The sequence below is a fragment of the Talpa occidentalis genome, unplaced genomic scaffold (genome assembly GCF_014898055.3).
Source record: "Talpa occidentalis isolate TD23 unplaced genomic scaffold, MPIMG_talOcc4v2.1 talOcc4.16, whole genome shotgun sequence".
Lineage (NCBI taxonomy): Eukaryota > Metazoa > Chordata > Mammalia > Eulipotyphla > Talpidae > Talpa > Talpa occidentalis.
Genome location: NW_023601653.1, coordinates 5,547,102 through 5,566,606, shown reverse-complemented (window position 1 = coordinate 5,566,606; position 19,505 = coordinate 5,547,102). Strand labels below are relative to the sequence as shown.

The 19,505-nt window shown below is 60.0% G+C and overlaps 1 long non-coding RNA gene across 2 annotated transcripts in view; it reads left to right on the top strand.

The window, feature by feature from the left end:
- LOC129145932 (uncharacterized) overlaps window positions 1-18,497 on the top strand; it is a 48,877-nt gene extending 30,380 nt beyond the window's left edge. The window contains exons 2-3 of one of the 2 annotated variants that reach the window (XR_008552126.1): window positions 14,010-14,220; window positions 14,672-18,497. This is a non-coding gene — a long non-coding RNA (uncharacterized LOC129145932). Of the gene's footprint in view, window positions 1-14,006; window positions 14,221-14,671 lie in introns of both variants that reach the window. The other variant, XR_008552127.1, reaches the window with a different exon arrangement.
- Window positions 18,498-19,505: the final 1,008 nt, after the last annotated feature.

The following is a 19,505-nucleotide window of genomic DNA, read 5'->3' as shown; positions in this document are numbered from 1 at the left end:
GGCAGGCTGCTGGGGAGGGGACCGCAGCTGTACCGGGCCAGCGACCCTCCCCCTCCCTGGTCCCCGAGAGCGCCCCATCACGCTGCCCACCGCCCCCCAGGAGAGACTGCCTGGACTTTCCCAGCCTCCCCAGGCCCCTGCCCCGGCTGCCTCGGAGGCCCCTCTGGCCCTACCCTGCCCCAGCCCCCACCCTCCCACCAGCTGCCCGGGGCGAGAGGGAAAGTGTGCGTGGGTGGAGGGTGGCTGGGGTGGGAGCATGTCGGGAGAGAGCAGCTTTCCGCGTGGCTCCTGGGGCGGTGATGGCGGGCTGGTGTGTGGCAGAGTCTGCAGGCCGTGCGGCGTGGTCATGGGGCACGGGGTGGTGTCTGCGTCAGGCGAATGACTGGTGTCAGAGGCCACTCCATTCATTCATTCCTGCATCCTTCCATCTGGTCCCCACTGAGCCCTCACACTTGCAGGTTTCAGGGTGCTCTCTCTGGAAGGACAGAGAGGCACTGATGATGATAGAAAGTGTGCCAAGTTCACGTACAGCTGAGAGGCGCTGCCATCTGTGGGAGGAGCTGCATGAATACAGGTGCAGAGGCGTGAAAAGTAGGCTGGGGCGGGGTCCAGAGCAGCTTCCCTCGTGGTGCCCACATCCAGAGGCAGGTGCCCCCCTCTAGGCCACAGCCCACCACCTCTGCTCTGCCCTCCTGCACCTGGAACTCCCTCCTCTCATTCTCTGGTGTTCTAAAGCCACACATCCCCTCTTTTGGGGGCCCTTCTAACTCTCGATCCTTCTGCATCACAGATGGCCCCTCAACTGCCCTCGTCTGTCTGCCCCAGTGCCCCCAGACCACTGTGTGCGCACACCTACAGTCATGCACACCCGGGGCTGCCAGGCGCTCTCCCCCTGGCTGCATCCTCTCCCCACTTTCATGAGCTCACTAAGGGTAGACAGTAGGGGTGTCTTCTGAGCATCCATCTGGGGGTGAGCACTCAGGAAAGGAATAGGGGGTGCTGGCTGCTAATGTTTATTGGGCATTTACTACATGCTGGACTCTACGGGAGATGTCTGGTACCCCTCAATCCTAATGACTCTTTAAGGTAGGCGCTGTCCCCTACCCCGGGCCCACAGAGGGGAGGCTGAGATACAGAAAGCCTAATCCTCTGTGCTGGGCGGGAGGAAGACAGCGTGTCCCCTCCGCTCACTCCCAGACCTACCGCCCTCCAAGGTTGGAGCAAAACAGGTGAAAAGGGGTGTGGCTGTTTGCCGGGGGCTCAAGGGGGAGCCCTGCATGATGGGCAGCAGCTCTGGGCCTGTGCAGACAGGACTTGGGCTGCACCAGGGCCCTGCACGCTGCCTGCTCTGTCGTGGCCCATGGCGGCCACTCACGCGTGCCGACAGGTGCTCACGCGTGCTGACGGTGCTGGCCGTGGCGGTGCCAGGGTGGGCGGGTGAGAGGCGCACCCAATGTCCAGGGATCTGAGGCATGAGTGGTGAGGTCTGCCATGGAGGGAGTATGATGGCAGCAGAAGAGGGGGTGCTGCCCAGGCCGGGAGTTAGGGAACGAGTTTTGAAGGCTAGAGACGGTGAGGAGAGGGAGGAGGGAGGGTATAAATTCATGGAATCTTAGAAAGTGAGCAGTAGAAGGTCCTTGGAGACTAATTTATACAGAGGGGGAAACTGAGGCCCAGGGAGAGGGGTGACTTATCCAAGAGAGTACTAGGGTCAGCTTAAGTCAGTTCAACAAGCAACTCCTCAGCCCATGAGGATACAGGGCTGAGCCCCCACCAACAATTCAGCGTCCCGTCAAGGGACAGACAGGCAGTAAGCACTCCCCAGTGGCACAAAAGCATGTGTAAAGCAGAGGGATGAGGGAGTAATAGAGGACTGTTCTCTAGGCAAGAAGTAGCATCTAGTTGGGTTTTTTTTTTTTTAAAGATTTATTTATTTATTCAAGCACTGGGCACAGTCAGAAGCGTGGGAGGGTGAGAGAATTCACCAGAGCCAGGGTGGGGAGCAGAACAGGCAGAAGGACCGAAGTACACTGCTGAGGGGAGCAGCAGGCGGCAGGAGAGGTCTGCGCGCCATGCGGGACCCTCCTCCGGTGGCCGGGGAGCAGCGGGGGTTTGAACCGGCGCCGCAGACCAGTGCTCAACTGCTGCGCCACCGGGGAGGCCCCATCTAGTTGGGTTTTGAAGGATGAAGAGGAGTTCAAACATTGAGCAGGGAGTGAAAGGGATCGGTTTCCAGGCAACCTGGGTGGCTTGCTTTAGCTCCTGTTTTTGCCCCTGTGAGGGCAGTGATCATTTTGTCCCCCACCTCATTACCTCAGACACTACCAGCAGGTGGGGCGTAGCGGGAGCGTTTGGGTACGTTTCTGTCCTGCGGTGGGGAGATGAATTCAGGGTTTCCCAGGGCCCCAGGCTTGGCCAAGACCCCAGTTCAATTCTGGTTTCAGGGCCTCAGTTCAACCCCTTCCATTCAGTCAAAGATCTTTTATTGAGTTCCAGCGATGAGCAAGCCTGATAGAGGGGGAGGGGTTCCACGGGGCAGCAGTGAGGGAAGGGCATTTCAGGAGAAGGGACCCGCCTGAGCAAAGGCTCGGCTGCTGGGATGTAAGGCCTATTGGACAAGTGTGGCTGGCGCAGGGGGGCGTGAAGGGAGCGGGGCAAGATGCAGCTGGAGACTGTTGTCTGAGGCTGGAGCTGGCCAGCGGGGGAGGAGTTTGGATTTTCATCTTCAGAAACAGAAGATGTAGTGAATTCTCAGCCAGAGCAACTGCCCAGGAACCCAAGACTGGGCTGGGAGCTTGGAAGGACCAGATGCCTTCGGGAAGCAGGAGTGGGGACCCCTGGACAGTGGCGTGCTGCTCAGTGCCTAACAATCAGCTCTGTTGGGGTTGGGGGTGGCCGTAGGGACCATTTCACAATGTAAAAACGCCCACCAGGGTCAGTTTCAAGCTTCCAAGGTGACATTAACAGGCTTGGAAAATTCCAGAAAATGTGACCAATTGCCTCTCATGAGCAGTCACGAGCCAATGCATCCCGGTGGGCAGACTGGACTTGCTGACAGTGCCCGGTGCTCAGCTGCGGGACGAGGACCCAGAAGGACGTAGAGGGCTTGTCCAGGCTCAGGGGTGGGGGTGGGGAGTCTGCCCCGGTCTGAGAGCCGCCCCGGCCCCTCACACCTCTGGGCTCACATGCTCTGCAGACCCCTCCCTCCTGGGCTGAGGAGATGCTGCAGGGGGTGTGTGGGGCTGGCAGGATTGGGCTGGGAAGGCCTCACCGAGCATGGGTAAGGGTCCCCCACCCCAAAGTCCATCGTTTTACCAGTTGGGGTGGGGCAGGCAGAGGCCTGTGCCGTGAGGGGCCTATGGACAGAGTGGGGGCGGGGAGAACCACGCGGGAGACCCCGGGCAGGTGACAGACCATCCAAGCCTCATGCCCTGCCAACGGAGGGGGTTTCTGGGGCTCAGGACATGTTAGTCCTGTGTCTGGTGCTGCCCCCTGCCCTGTCGCTTGGAAAACTCCTACTCAGCCAGCAGGTCTCAGCTGCGGCACGCCTCCTCCGGGAAGCAGGACGGGGGCAGCGGCACCTGCTGGTGGGCCACGATGCTCAGCAGCTGTGGGACTGTGGGACGGTGGCCGGGGCTCCGGGGGCTGCGCTCACCCTGGGAGCCTCCTGATAACTGTCATTACGGCTCAGTTACTCCCCTTCGTCCACGTCCCACAAGGTAGACGCGGCCCTCTGAGGCCCCACCCTGCCTGGCTGTGGTGACGGCCACATGCCTCTCCCGTGGGACGGTGAGCCCTGGAGGGGGGGCTGTGTTCGGAGTCACCTCCGGGGCCCCGGAGAGCAGACCTCGCCCTGGCCCCTCACAGGCCTCGCTGTCCTAGATGGAGGCTGACCCTGGCCACGCCCCAGCCTCCGGCCTGACCCCCCACGGCGGTGTTCAGGCGCCCACCGAGCTCCGTTTCCTCGCGTGTGACCTGGATGATCTCTGAGGTTGCTCTAGTGGGAAAACGCCGTGAGCCCCCCGTCCCGAACCCCAGTCACACCGCTGCCCCCGAACCAGTCCGTGCCCCATCAATGGCGCCAATGTTCTCCGGCGACCCAGGCGTGAAACTCACTCATTTTTGACTCGCCCACCCCTCGCCCCCATGGCTCGTCATCACCAGTGACCGTCCCCTTCGGGACGTTGCTCACATCCGCTGCCCCCCGCCCCGGCGCCTTGGTCCCCTCTCTTTGAAGTCTGGATGATTCTGTCCACTTTCTAACTGGCCAGAGCGCCCTCCCCTGTCGCCAACACCTCCCCAGCAGAGCACCCCACATCCCATGGACCACTCCTCCGGGGATAACTGTCCTGCGGGGGCTGTGCCGCGGTCTGTCCAGCTGGAGCCAAGCTGCTCCTCGGGCTGAGCTGGTGCTGGAGAGATGGGGGGCTCGGTCTTGGGGGAGGAACAAGGGGCCCTGAGTGGAGGGTGGGGGTGCAACCGTCCACTTGACCTTCCTGGGCTGCTGTGGGCCACGCCCGCGTGCGAGCACTCGGCACAGCCGCTGAGCTGGCCATTGGTGAGCCGGGCGCGGGGCCGGGACCCCAGGCCCATGCGGACACAGCCCTGCCCACAAGGAGCGCACACTCGCCCCGAGGGGGGCCGGGGACTGAGGAGGCAGGGAAGTCGGTGGGGAGCACCTTAGGGCCCATCTTAATGTGCGCACTCGGGGTCTCCTGAATGGACCTGACTTCCCCAACCCGAGGGCGACTCCTCCCTGTGAAAATCAGAGGGACAGCGTTGGCCCAGCCCATCCCGGCCCGCAGGGCCGCCCTCCCGGGTCCCTGTCTCTCCCGCCTGCCCCCTGCGGTGGGGCTGGGCAGGGGCTGAGGCTCCCCCGTCCACAGGTGGTGAAGCGCGGCCCGCAGAGGGGAAGGGGCTGACCCGGGGACCCGCTGGTCTTTGCACAGCCAGACCTGGAATTTTCCTGGCCCTGGATCCCAGAATCTCGGGGCTGCAGGGGTCTCTGTAGGCACCCCAAGGTCCTTCTGGGCAGAGGCTGGCTTGGTGGGACCAAATCAGGTGTCAGGGCCAGCTGCGGGCACGGGGGACTAAAGATTGTGTCCAGGCCAAAGCTGACTCTGATGGGCTGGGCAGCTTCTGTGGCCAAGCCCCCCTGGGGTGCCTTGGGCAGGGGTCTGGCCCGAGGGAGTGGGAGGGACTGGGTGGCGGATTTGTGTTTCCATTTGATTTCTTCAGCTGTTTTCCAAGAGCCGAGGCAGCCTCCCAAGGGGTGGGGTGGAGGTGGGGAGGCGGCCGGAAGGCGCCGTGGCCCTGCTGCCCGCCCCTCATGTGACTCCCCCGACTGACGGCAGTGCCACGTGGAAGGGCCTCGAGGCTTCCGGCCTGTGCCCGCCTGGCGGGCGTGTGACGCGGGCAGAGCCCTGGGTCCGCCCCGGTGACTTCCCGTGTGACCCGCACCGACTCAAGTGCACTTTCCACTGGGGGCCCGCCCCGTGGACGGTGAGGTGAGAGGCCTGTGACTGCCGCCTGACCCCCACCTGCAGCACGGCCCTGGGGGCAGGCACCCAGCAGGGTAGGGGTGCCTGAGACCCAGGGTGATCACCACTTTGGGCCATGGTCACCTTGACTGACCGGCCCCTGGTGGTCTTTCCTGCCTGCCAAGGCTGCCCAAATGCTGGCGACCGGGCCACAGGCTGGCCTCTTCCCTTTCACTCACCCCTGCATCCCTATCCTGTTTGTGCTTTCTTAGACCCTGGGGAGCAGGGGGAGGCAGAGGGGCGACCTCTCTTGGCGTCAGAGTCTGCTCTGCCACCTTCTGGGCAAGTCCCAGTCCCTCTGAGCTTCAGCACAGGCAACGAGGTGCAGAGGTGGGGCGCGGAGGTCACAGCAGAGCTCAGCGGAGCCAGGCCTCCCTCCTAGCAAAACCCCCTAGCTTTGCCCCCTCGGACCTCTCTGGAGCCTCCTGGATGGAATGAAGCTCTCCCAGGGGAGGGGTTCTCAACCTGGAGTTCAGGGGGCATCCGAGACAAGGTGGAGCCCCATGCCCCTGAATAGAGTTATAGACCAGGTTGGAGAGGGTGGGGCCAGGCTCGTTAAGCCCTGGGCTGGGAGTTGGGGAGGTGAGAAAGAGCTGGTACCTAGGAGGACCCCACCTCACCAGCAGGGGGGCTGAGGTCCCCTTTCCTGCTTTGCCAGCTCATCCCCTCTCAGGGCCTTACCCTCCTGGTCCTCTGGCCCACAGTCCTCCTGCACCCCCTGCTATGGGAGCCCCCCTCCCCAACCCCTCCCCCGCCCCCTCCACCCCGCCCCCTCATGCCCCAGGACCCTGACAACCACACTCACTTCCTCTGGGGAGACTTCCTGCCCCCTCTGTGGCTTCCTCCCGTTTTCTCTCTCCCGTCTGCACAATCTCAGGGTCGGGCTCATCTTGAAAATGGCACCCAGGCCTGCAGGACCCCGGCTACCATTCACAGCCACCCACGGCAGCCCCCCGCAGGCTGCCCACCCACCCCAGTGCCCGCACACCCCCCATCTGATATGCTACAGCGCTTCCCACGGGGCTCCCAAGTGGAGGGGGGCCCATTTGACAGATGAGGATGAGAAGCCCAAGGCGGCGAGGGGCTGCCCAGAGCCCACAGTGTGCCAGTGGGGGGCAGACAGGCTCTCAAGGGCCTCGCTTGCCTCCCCTGCTGCCTGCCCAGGGCCGGGGCCAGGAGGATCCCCTTCTATTCAGCTGAACCTCAGTCTGTTCTGCTTTTGTCTTTCAGGGCCATGCAGGCTTGGGGTCCCATCTGCTGGCCCGGGGGCTATTGGAGCACCCCACCCATCACTGCTTTCTGCAGGGCTGCCCCCTCCACCCACCCAACCCCCACCCCAGGCTGTCCAGTGTGCTGAGCTGTGCACCAGGGGACACCTGGGACATGTGTGTGTTGGGGTAGGGGATGGGAAAGTTGTGGTATGGGGTCGGGAGGTGCTGCCCCCCCCCCAGCTGGTGATCCTGACACATCCCTCACCTCGGAGCCCCCTGAATGAGCTGCTTCTTTTCAGTGACCCCCCCAAACTTGCAAGTTATGTGTGGTTTTACGTAGAAGGAAACTGAGGCCCTAGAAGGGCAGGATCTGCTGCGGTGGGAGGCAGGTGCAGTCCCTGCTCTTCGGGGCTGACTCCCCAGCCAGGGTGCGTTCAGGGGGTGGGTCCTGAGCACCTTGTGAACCTTTCAAAACTACCTGAAAAGGGGCTTACTTAGAGGAACGGGGTTCCCCTCCAGGCTCCTAGAGCCTCTCGAGCAGGAAGTGCCAGGGCTCATGCCCTCCTCAGGGCCTGCTCTGCCCCCAAGACCAGGCCTGTTCTTAGCTCACAGGGGGGCGAGTCAATGCTTGCTTGGAGAGAGGGAGGGCGGCCACCAGGGGGAGTCCCTGCCAGGGGTGGGAGTGCACGAACTTGGGGGTACAGCAAAGCCTCCACTTCTCCACCTGGCAGTTCTCCACCTGTGGCTACCGAGGAGCCTGGACTCTGACCCCTGTCCCTGCGCGCCTAGCTCCCTCCCCCCCTCCCCGCCCCGCCTCTCTGGCCTCCTGTCTGTTCCTAGACTCATGGCATGTTCCCTCTTGGGGCTTTGCCTGTGCTGCTCACACTTCTGGAAAATTCTTCCCCAATATTCTCCCTCTTTGCTCTCTGACCTCTGATGTCACACCCCTGCGGGGCCTTCCCTCACTCGGGTCTGAAGCAGAAGCTCCTGTCCTGCTCTTCCTTCAGCGGCTCCGTTTTCGTTGCAGGGCCTGTGGCCGCCTGTCAGGGGACTTCCTCGTCCATCTTCCCAAGGGCATCCCCACCACAGGGCAGGAGTGCTCTGTTGTGTCCACTGCCGTCGCCCCAGAACTGGGAGGGGGCTGCGCACATGGCCAGTGCGGAGGGTGACCTTGGGAGGGAGGGAGGGAGGGAGACAGGGTGCGGGGAGACAGGAAGGAGCAGGGAACCCTTCTTCCTGCGGGATCAAGGGCAATCACAGAAGCTTTTGATCCTGGACGCCTCCCGTGTGGCCCTGTCAGGCGCTTTGGAACAAGTGCCCTCAGCAGAGGGCACGCAGCTCCTCCAGTCAGTCTGGCCCTGAGGTGGCGATGGTCAGCAAGTGACTGGACGGCAAGTGACCAGGGCACAGAGGCTCCTTTTAGGTCATTAGCCTTCTTATCGGATGTGGTCTCCGGGAGCCTGAGAACAGGGCTTGTGGGTAGAGGTGGGGGAAGGGGGATGAAGGAGGTTTAATTAATTTTAGGGGATGACTTTCTAACATACAAAACTGCAAAGATGGAGGGAACTTCCTCAGGAGGAAATACGCTCCCTGTCAGCAGAAGGAGGCAACTGGAGGCTCCTGGGTGACCCAGGGCCCGCCAGGATGTAAAGCCAGACGATAGGAGGTTTCAGTGGGTCCCTCCAAGATTTGTATTCTAGAAAGGTCAGACGGGCTGCGTGTCTCAGCCCTGGACTTGGCGCTCTAGACCCAGGCAAGTAGAAGCCCATGACTCCAACCCACGGGCCAATGGCTGCTGGGTCTTGGCCAAGCGGCCATGTTGGAACTCTAGTTCCATTAACCAGAGACCAGGCCTGGAAGACAGGAAATTGCCCCACGCAGGGCCCAAGAGGCCCCCAAGCATGCCCCCCTCCCTCCCCACCTCCCACAGCGGCCTCAGGCCCCTGCACCCTGCACCCATGGGGTTAAATCTCTCCCCGTCTCTCTCTGCTCCAAGTTGTTTTCCAAATGAGGCAGAGAATGGTTCTCTTGTTACCAACATGGCTTCTGGGCATTGGGTAATGCGCCCTCTTCTCCCTGCCCTGCTCCACAAAGGGACCTTTTGTTCCACTCCCTGCCCCTCTCTCTGGCTCTTCCCTGCCCCCCACCCACCCCGACTCCCTCCTCCCTGCCCGTCCCGGCCCACACTGCACCCCAGAGCTGCGAGGAGTGACCATGGCCTGGCCACGGTGCCCTTCCTCCCCGCAGAGTCCTGGGAGCAAAAGGGGCCTTATGGCCGTGGCGGCCATTTTGAGAACTGCCTTTCCAGGCAGCCCGGGGCCGTTAGTGAGGCCCGCTGCGTCGGGAAGGTCACTGTGGGGGTGGCTGGGTGCACCTCCTGTCCTCCGGGAGATAGGGACTCTCCCCGCTGCCAAGCCCGCCCCGGGTCGCCTCCTTGCACGGAGACCAGACACCTCCCATCCACCATCTTGATGATGTGCACGGCAGCCTCTGGAGGGGAAGTGAGGTGGAGCCTGAGGCTCGGCAGGTACGTCTGCGTCCCCACCTGTGGCCCGGCCAGCAGGTGCCGCAGCAGGACGGAGCCCAGGGCTTCTCCCCCCTGACCTAAGAAAAAGCCCTCAGAATGTGCCATGGCCCATGGGAAACACCAAGACTCAGTCTGGGCTGCCAGCAAAAACCTGACAACAAATATACTGGATTCAAAGAAAGAAGAAGGAAAGAAGGAAACAGAATGTGTCCAAGCTGGGAGCGCCAGGAAGCCAGTTAGTTACCGCAGTGTCTGCTCTCCGGGAAGACAGTGTCTGTCGCCCCCCACGCCCCGCAGTAGCGCTGTAAGGAGGAAACTGAGGCCTGGAGAGGCCCACGGCCAGGAGCGGGGCCTCGCCCAACTGATCCAGCCATGGGCACCCCCTCCCTCTTCCCTTCCTCCCCCCACTTCCTGAGTCCCTCGTGCTGCTGGGGCTCCGGAACTGACGCCATCCATTATGCAGGGGGAGGCAGGGCCCCAGCCTGGTAGCCATCCCGCCATCCAGGCCACAGAGAATGCAGGGTCACCCCTTTTGCTTATATCTGACTCCCCACCCTGAAGCCAAGCTGCTGTCACCCCTCTGTTATCACCCAGGAAGCGGAGACGGCTCGTGGGAGGCCGGGGTGGCAGGTGGGGCTGCACAGGACACCAGAGCCCGGTTGGCGATGGTGACTGGTCAGGACGGCCAGGGAGAGGTGGGGGGCGGGCACAGGGGGAGGGGGGCAGCAAGGATGCCCCCGGGTTTCTGGGCTGGACGACCAGGTAAACGTTGGAAGGTCAGCGCAGGTCCCGAGGGCCGGGGTGGGGGTGCGGGGCTGTCGGCCAGTCTGGGGAGAGGTCTGGGCTGGGGATCTGGGTGACAGGCAGGGTGAGAGGGTGGCGGGGAGCCCCGCCCCGGAGGCAGTGTCCAGGAACAACAAGGACAGGCAGGTCACGAGTGCTCCCTCTGTGCCAGACACGATCCTTACTCCGGTCCTCCCGAGAAGGCCTAGGAGGGGCGCTGCTGCCGCCCATGGCGTGTCCCAGTCTGTTTTATTTGTTTACTTATCCCGGGTCACCCCTCCGCCCTCCTGTCCCTCCTCCCTCCCTCCCCCCCAAACCCGCTCAGCTGGGTCATCGGTGTCTGCTGGCCAATCTGCTCACCTCACCTCACCTGCCACCTGCGGCGCCGCAGAGCGCGCCTGTCCCTGAACTTGGCCAATATTTGTCTTTATTTTTCTGGCTTATTCTGCTTTGGGTGAGCCCTTCGAGTTTTTCCATTTCGCTGTAAATGCTCCGCGGCTGGACCCCGCCTGCCTCGACTCCTCCAGCAGGGCCTCAGCTCTCCGGGCCTGGCTGGCGCAGGCGATGCCGCGCGGACGTGGTGGGAGGCTTGGTTTCCGCCAGCCCGTCCGCCGCTGGGGAGACTGAGGCAAGAGAGGGTGAGCCGGGAATGTCCGGGCCCGACACAGCTGTGGACAGTGCGTCTGTGGTGGCTGAGGGCTGGGGGTCACAACTGAAGGGCACAGGGCTTCTTTTTGGGGTGATGAAACTGAAAAGGACCAGCAGGGGCGTGGGACAGGCCGCCCTGGGAGGGCGGAGGTTTGAGCGTCTGCTGCGTCTGTTGCTCCCCTCCCCACAGGGCCAAGGTCTGAGCCGGGGTTTCCCCGGGGGTTTGTCACTGCAGGATCCCTGGCGGCCTGCTCAGAGGGGCCCCGGGGCCCTGCGGGGGACAGTGGGGATCCCCAGGGAGTGTGTCGTCCCTTGGACCTGGGCCTCTCAGCCCTGGAATTTCGCCCCCCTCAGGAAGCAGTACGAGCCCCACTAGCAATCTGGGGCGTTCTGTCTGACGTGGGCAGGGGAAGGGGACGGTTTGGGGAGGAACGGGGTGGGGGGTCAGAGAATGCCTCGGTTTGCTCTTCCTGAAGGAGCAGGGCCGCTGGCAGCAGAAGGCCCAGAAGCCGGGCGCCTCAGCCTCTCCCGGGAGCGGGGCGGCACCTGCGGGGCTTCTGCGGCCTGGAGGAGCTGAGAGGCTGGCCTGGGCTTCTGTTCCCGAGAACCGAGGGCAAGTGGGTGCGGCAGGCGCGGGCCTGGGAGTGCGCTGGGGCACTGCGGGCAAAGGCTGGCCGTCTGGGGCAGCTGGTGTGGCACCGGCTATGAGACCAGGGGGCTGGCCCGGGGAGACAGGCTCTCCTGCAGGAAATGGGGGGCAGGGCAGGTCTTGGGGCTGGAAGAGGGGCTGCCACAGGCCTGAAGGCCCTTCAGGAGGGACGGTGATGGCTCTGACTGAAGCCCATGAGGGGCTGCATGGAGTCTGGGGGGAGCATGGACGGGCCTGGGGGCACCAGCAGCTGGTACAGAGGAGGAGGGGGCGGGGGCGGGGGTAAGGCCAGGTGTGGGTGGGGGAGGGGGGTTGGAGGCCCTCGGGAACCTCCAGGTGGACGTGGTTGCCTTCATGGGTCTGAAGCCCAGAGGAGAGGTGGGAGCCCAGGCGGTGGAGGAGCTGCTTCACGTGAGTGCTCTGGGTGGGGAGCGCAGGCGCCCAGCACGCGGGTGGGGTGTAGGGCCCACCTGAGTGGGGGGCTCGGCTGGGAGGAGGTCAAGGCAGGAGGCCCCTGTCACAGCAGCGGGGAGAGACGGGGAGTGTAGCCTGGTGTGGGGGTTCCCAGGCCACGAGGCCTCCCTCCACGTGGGGTCGGGCGGGGGAGAGGGAGCAGCACTGGGGCAGGGCCAGGTGCAGACAGCGAGCGAGCGCAGACAGCCCTGTGGCTGGAGAGACAAGGGGAGAGGGCTGGAGGGGACCTGTGGAATCCTGGTTGTTCTTGTTCTTTTCCGGGCTGAGGGGCAGAGGCTCGTAGCTGTAGCGGAGAATCAGGGCTGCGGCAGAAAGATGGACTTGGGGAGGGCTCCCGGGTGGGGGTGGGATGGTCCCAGCTGGCAGGAGGGACAGGAGTGGCTTGGCCCTGAGAGCCACAAAGTCACTTGTGGGGAGCAGGCGGGGTGTCCAGGGACCCTGCGCACTGGCCCCTCCTCTCTGCAATGGAGGGACTTGGGGGTCCTGAGATTTGGTGTCTCTATAAAAGGCTTCAAAGTGGGGTGTCTAGGTGACCAGAAAGGGTGGGCAGAGGTGGGAGAGGGCCCAGCACAGGCGCCCATTGAGCTCAGAGGGCGCCCAGGTCTCAAAGGGCCTGGTTCTTTCTGCTGCCGAGAGTGCTCGAGCGGGGCATATGCCCCGGGCCTGGGGCTGTGAGCCTGTTCTCCCCGCTTCTCACCCCTGCCTGTCCCCACCCTGATTCTGGGTGCCCCACCCTGAGCCCCAGGCAGGAGGAAGACCCTGCCTGGGGCCTCCCAGGACTTCCAGCTCCGTCCATGTCCATGGGCCACGGCTACACTCACTTCCTCTCCCGCACCCAGCTGACCCTGAGGGGCGTCCTCCCATCTGCAGCCCAGTCCCTCCCTCCCCCACGGGGCTCAGCACACAGTAGGGCTCTACCCACCTTTCAGAGCACTTGCCCCACTTACGGGTCAGCATTGCCCCGACCCTGACAGAGCAGGAAGCGACCTCAGGACCCAGTTGGCGCCCCTGCACTCTTCCCGAGGGCGCCCCTCCTGCCTCAGAGCCCGTTGATTTTTTTGGACAGTCTGGTACCCGGGCTTCGGTTCCCTCGACCAGAGCAGAATAAATGGAGACGGAGCGGGAGGGAGGGAGGGCCAGGAAGAAACAGGTGCTGAGACTTAACCCCCCCCCCCAAGAGAGTCTGTCTTATGTTGTCTTCTTATCACAAAGCGGACAAAATATTCCCCGCCGGGGGTCCGCGTCTGCAGCTTCTGCCATCCCCCCTACCCCCCGTCTGAGGTTTCACGTTCCCTGTGTCAGCCCCCACCTCCGCAGTCAAGTGTGGCCCAGAAACATCACGAACGATGAGGTAGTTTTAGAGACATTGCTGTCCATATTTCCAGCACTTTGCTGTAATTGGTCCTTTTTTTTTTTTTAAAGATTTATTTATTTATTTATACAAGCACTGGGTACAGTCAGAAGCGCGGGAGGGTGAGAGAATTCACCAGAGCCAGAGCGGGGAGCAGAACAGGCAGAAGGACCGAAGTACACTGCTGAGGGGAGCAGCGGGCGGCAGGAGAGGTCTGCGCGCCATGTGGGACCCTCCTCCGGTGGCCGGGGAGCAGCCGGGGATCGAACTGGCACTGCAGAGGCTGCGAGCAGCTTCACAACCCAGCGCTCAACCGCTGCGCCACCGGGGAGGCCCTGCTGTAATTGTTCTTTTATTGTTATTGTCCGTCGCTCGCTGAGCCTGGTTTATACATGAAACTTGATCGTCGGGAAAGACACGGCACACGCAGGCTTCCACCCGGCTCACGCTTTGGGCCTCCACTGCGGGTCTCTGACTGCCCCCAGGCACAAGGGGGGCTACTGTCCCTGGGACCCCACAGCTAGGGGCGCTGGGAGTGCAGGGGCGCCCCCTGGCCTGGGGCCTGATGTCGGGACTTGGCAGGAGGAGGGAAGGCCACGTGTGTCCCACGCCTCGTTCAAGCAAACTGAGTGGAAAGACTCATGTGCAGAGATGTCGGCTGCGGGAGGAGCCCGAGGGCGCCTCAGAGCTCATGGGCCCAGTGATGTGGGCCTGGAGGCGTGGGCCTGGTGCACCCCTATGGCCGCATTTGACAGCCACGAGAGATGATGCTCGTGAAGAGTTTTAATGACAGAGGAAATGATTTCGGTATAATCTTACCCAGCAGGCTGGGAAATGATCTCCACCCAGAGAGAACTTCGGTGAGAACAGAAACCACACGAGAGCCCCGTTACTGTAAAAGGCCCAGGAATCGCAACAACCGGCGGGAGCTTGGAGTGGAAAAATTTAGGATGGAACGTCTCACAAGGACAAAAAAGGTCTCACAAGGGACGATTAACCAGTTTTCAACCGGCTATGGAATTTTCCAGGAATCTCAGGTAGGATCAGAAAGGATTATCCTTTACAGAGAACCAACCCAACCTGACCTCAAAGAGATAAAATCCCACAAAGGAATGAATCCCCTCCATCCTGCCCCCCAAAAACAATCACTATGGAAGAACCCCCCTTTGCTCTGGCGAAGCACACCTCCTGCCCTTTAAGGCTGCCCACCTGCGTCTATGCAGGCGCCTCTTAACAACACTGACCCTCGCCAATGCAGCTCTTACTGAGCAGGTCTATGCAGGGGTCTCTCCCCGAATAAACCTTTACAAAGCAGCCATCACCTCTACATGTCTACGCAAACATCTTTTTCCCTAATTAACTTACCATCTGCCACTGGATGGGAAGCTGCTGAAATCTCAGAGGCACCAGGGACCCCAACATCTGACCCCGACCATAACCTTAGTTATTTCTGGGTAGTGGGACTTAGAGTAATTTTTGCATTTGCAGGGCTTGGTCTTTTGCTGCATTTCCAGCTTTCTACAACGAGCAAATTTTACGGTTGCTTGAAGTGAAGACCAAGGTGCAGCCAGGGCATGTTAGAGGCCGTCTCTCTGGGAGATCTCAGCGCGCGCCGAGGGGCTGGGAGCGGATTGTCCTGCTGGAGGCGAAGAGCTTGAATGCGAGGAGTGCACCGGACAAAAACACAGGCAGCTTGCCCCGGGGAGCGGCTGCCTGTGCCATCCAAGTCCTGTCAGGTGGTTGGGGGTGACCTGCCTCAGCGATGCTGGAGGACGATGCCGCTGTCGAAAGCAGCCGCCTGTCACCACGAGATCTTCTCTCCCCGGCTCTGGCCCATCACCATTTTTCTTTTTTTAAAGATTTATTTATTTATGCATACAAGAACTGGGGTACAAGCCAGAGGTGTGGGGGGGTGAGAGCTTTCACAGAGACAGAGTGGGGAGCAGAACAGGCAGACTGACTGAAATCCACTGCTGAGGGGAGCAGCGGGGAGACAGGAGAGGTCTGCTGCGCCACGTGGGTCAGCTCCCTGGCTGGGGATTGAACTTGTGCCTCAGTGACTGGCCTTCACCATTTTCCAACAGGCTTGTCCACGCCCCTGGACATTAAGAGGTCAGGGACCCTCGGCCGGCGGGGTCTGAGCTCCTCCACTCCCCATCTTCTTGGTCCTATTTGGGGACGGAACGAGGCAGCCCAGAGCAGCCTGCTCATGGAGGCTGTTCCTGAGCAAGTGACTCCCCAAGGTCACATGGCTGCTCAAGAGCTGGGTGACTGAAGCATCAATGGGTCAAGGAGCCAGGATGAGAACCTGGCTCTCCGCGAATACCCCATCCCCTCCCCCTATAGCACGGCAGGTGAGGCCCTGCAGAATCTGAGCCCACTGATCTGATCCGCTTAGCCTCCTCCTCGCTCACCAGCGAAGTGTCCTGGCTCACACAGACGACCCTGATTTCATTCTGTGCCTTTGTTTATGCTGATCCCTCTGCCTGCAGTGCCCTTTCCTGCTGCCCCGGCCCCCTCTGGTCTGACTTCTACTCACTCTTTAAGAATCTGCTTTGGCATCACCTCCTCCTGGAAGCCTCCCTGACTTCCTGGTTGTACAATGGCTGCGGCTTCTGTTCCTGAGTAAAAATAACTTTGCCCAAGTCCCACACCTGTCTCTCTGTCCCAAATCTGGGCGAGTTGGGTTCTACCAGATCATAGATGGGCAGGGTTGGCAGGGACAGGATGTGCTGGGGCCTGAGATTGGGTGGGGCCAGGACAGGTCAGTACCCTTGGTCACAATCGCTACTGCTACCAGCTGTAGGAAATGGGTATGGGGGTGAAGCAGAGGAGGTGGAGGTGCTGGGATCCAATAGACTAGACTCCCACCCCCCCAAACAGGCTGGCCTGGCATCTCCACAGTTGGGAGGGCGGCCCCTAGCTGTTATCAAAGGCCAGTAGGGACCCTTCCCTCCAATGATGTTGGGGTGGGGGAGGGGGTCTTCCCTGAGGCTGCTCTCTCTCCCACTGCCACTGACAAGCTGGGCCATCCGTCAGCCTCAAGCATAATGGGGTCATTAACCCCTGACCCCAGCCCCTTTTTAGCCACTTCCTCTGGAGGGCTGCCCCCCTCTCGCCCCTCAAGGCAAACAGCAGGAAAGTTCTGTTAAGTCTCCCTGTTCAAGGATGGGTCCAGGAGTGGCTGCCCCTTGACTGATTTAGGGGTCACAGCTCTACAGGCCCTTCCAAAGCTCCAGGGCTCAGAGTCTCCCGGTTTCATGCTCTGTGGCTGCCTTGGAGAGGGGGGGAGCCTGAAGGGGCCTCCTGCCCTCTGCCACCCACAGGAGCACCCCTCAAGACAAAGCAGTTGTGTGGGGAGGGACACAGGGAACTCAGAGATCAGAGGTGCCTCTTCCATTTACATAGAACATTCAAAGGAACATTCTAGACTAGTCCTGCTTGTGAGATTAGATGCAAGAAACAAATCCAGCAATGAATGAATGAAGAGGAAGCGTGGCAGCACTGGGTCTGCCCCGGCACGCAGGAGTGGCGCACGCTTGGATGACCCACGCTGTCCTTCACCACCTTAATAAATTAAGGGAGGAGAGTCATATGATCACCTGGCACTGGCGCTACATTTCAACATCTACTTATGACAAAAATGCTTTAGCAAACTTGGGATAGGAAGGAACTTCCTTAAACTGATGAATATTATCTGCGAAAACCAGCACAAGTACACTTTTTTTTAGATTTATTTATTTATGCATACAAGAGCTGGGGTACAGGCCAGAGATGTGAGGGGGTGAGAGGATTCACCAGAGACAGAGTGGGGAACAGAACAGGCAGATTGACCGAAGTACACTGCTGAGGGGAGCAGCAGGTGAGTCAGGAGAGGTCTGCTGCACCCTGTGGTTTGCTCCCTGGCCAGCCGGGGTTGAACTGGTGCTGCAAGAGGCAGTGAGGCTGTGGATTGCTTCATGGTGCCATGCTTAACAGGCCACCCCCCCAGCAAGTACACTTCTTAAAGGTACAGGGCCACATCCCTTAAGGTGAGGGATGGTCCCTGCACCCATCTGTCACTTCAGCTGCACACCTGAGGCCCCAGCTGGAGCAGGAGGCATGGAAACGCCAACAGCAACATGGGAGCACTGGTAAGGATGTGAGACTGGCATTATCTGCCGATGACGTGATTGCCCAGAAATCCCCAACTAATTTGTAGGCACATGATTAAAATGATGGAAGATATTTAGCAGAAATATGGTATCAAAAAGAAGTGGCAGGGCCTCCCTGGTGGCGCAAGGGGTTAAGCACAGCACTGTGAAGCTATCCGCAACCTCTGGAGCACCTGCTCCATTCCCAGCCAGCAGGGAGCTACTCACGTGGCGCAGCAGGCCTCTCCTGTCTCACCCCTGCTCCCCTCAGCAATGAATTTCAGTCAATCTGCCTGTTCTGCTCCCCACTGTCTCTGGTGAATCCTCTCACTGCCTATCCCCTGTACCCCAGTTCTTCTATGCATAAATAAATCTTAAAAAAAAGCTTAACCCCCCCCAAAACGAGGGTCTCCCTGGGGCACAAGGGGTTAAGCACCACACTATGAAGCAATCTGCAGCCTCTGCAGCACAAGTTTGAGTCCCAGCCGGCCAGGGAGCTACCCACATGATGCGGCAGACCTCACCTGGCTCGCCTGCTTCTCCCCTCAGCAGTGTACTTCAGTCAGTCTGCCTGTTCTGTTCCCCATTCTGTCTCTGGTGAATCCTCTCACCCCCCCGCATATCTGGCCTGTACCCCAGCTCTTGTATGCATAAATAAATAAATCTTTTAAAAAAAACGAGTGGCAATTACAACGTGTGGCTGAATCTTGGAAGCACCAGGATGGGTGAAAAATGCCAAACACGACACGTGATATGGGTCCCTTAGAGGGACTGTGCAGGAGACAGATCTGTGGAGACAGACAGCAGGTGAGCAGGGATGGAGACGGGGGTAGGGGTGGGTGAGGAGTGACTGCCAATGGGTAAAGGTTTCTTTTTGGTGTGATGAGCATGTTCTGGGATTAGATGGTCATGATGGTGCTACAACCTTGTGAATATCTTAAAAACCACTGAATAGTTCACTTTAAAATGTGAATTTCGGGCCTCCCCGGTGGCGCAGCGGTTGAGCGCTGGGTTGCGAAGCTGCCCGCAGCCTCTGCAGCGCCGGTTCGATTCCCAGCTGCTCCCCGGCCACCGGAGGAGGGTCCCACATGGCGCGCAGACCTCTCCTGCTGCCCGCTGCTCCCCTCAGCAGTGTACCTCGGTCCTTCTGCCTGCTCTGCTCCCCGCTCTGGCTCTGGTGAATTCTCTCACCCTCCCGCGCTTCTGACTGTACCCAGTGCATGTATAAACAAAAACAAATGAACAAACAAACAAATAAATAAATAAATAAAACATGCCTCTATTAAAAAAAAAATGTGAATTTCATGGTGTGCCGATTCTCTCTCAATAAAAAGCAATTGCATTTATAAACATTAGAGCTGAGTGTAATTTAAAAAATTCTCCTTGTTCAATAAAAACAAAAATTCAACCAAATATTTATAGAGAAAAGCATAAAATGTTGCTGATTGATGTACAGTCACCTGGAAAAGAGGGCGGCAGTGTCTTGAAAAGGCAAGCCTGCACTTACCATCTGTTATGACAGAGAAACAAACCTCATGTCCACATGAACCTACGCGCTTGCGTCTGGCAGCTTTATTTGTAATAGTCAAAATAGGAAGCGACGTCCTTTAGTGAGCGGCTGGTTAAACAAATGTGCCCATGCAGCCCAGGGAATATTACTGAGCAATGAAAAAGATCTGACTTTATGTTGATGCAGCACCAGGCTGGGTGGAGCTCAGGAGGGGGTGATGCTGAAGGCAGAATGTCCATCTTCAGAGGGCACAGCTGTGGGGTCCCCCAATTTGATCTTCTCAAAATGACTAAACTGCAGAGGTGGGGAGCGTCAGCAACTGGTGGAGTTGCGGCGGGAAAGACACACATACACACACACACAAACACGCCCCTCTGGAAGAAATTAAATACTATCGGAAGACATTAGAGACCCCGAAGATTTGCTTCGACATACTGGATGGTGGGGTGGGAGAAAAAGAGGGAGTGGACAGGGTTAGGGTTGGAAATGGAGCCGCCGTGAGGGATCACTGGTAAGGCTTGGGGTTGGGTGAAAGAGTTTCTTTATCTTTTTCTCTTCAATTTTGTACATTTGAAATTTTCCCTAATATGAAGTAAAAGAGAGAGAGAGAGCTAGCTCACTGCACAGAGACAGCCCTAAACTCGCGTGGGGAGGTGCAGGATTATAAAGATGTCTGTTC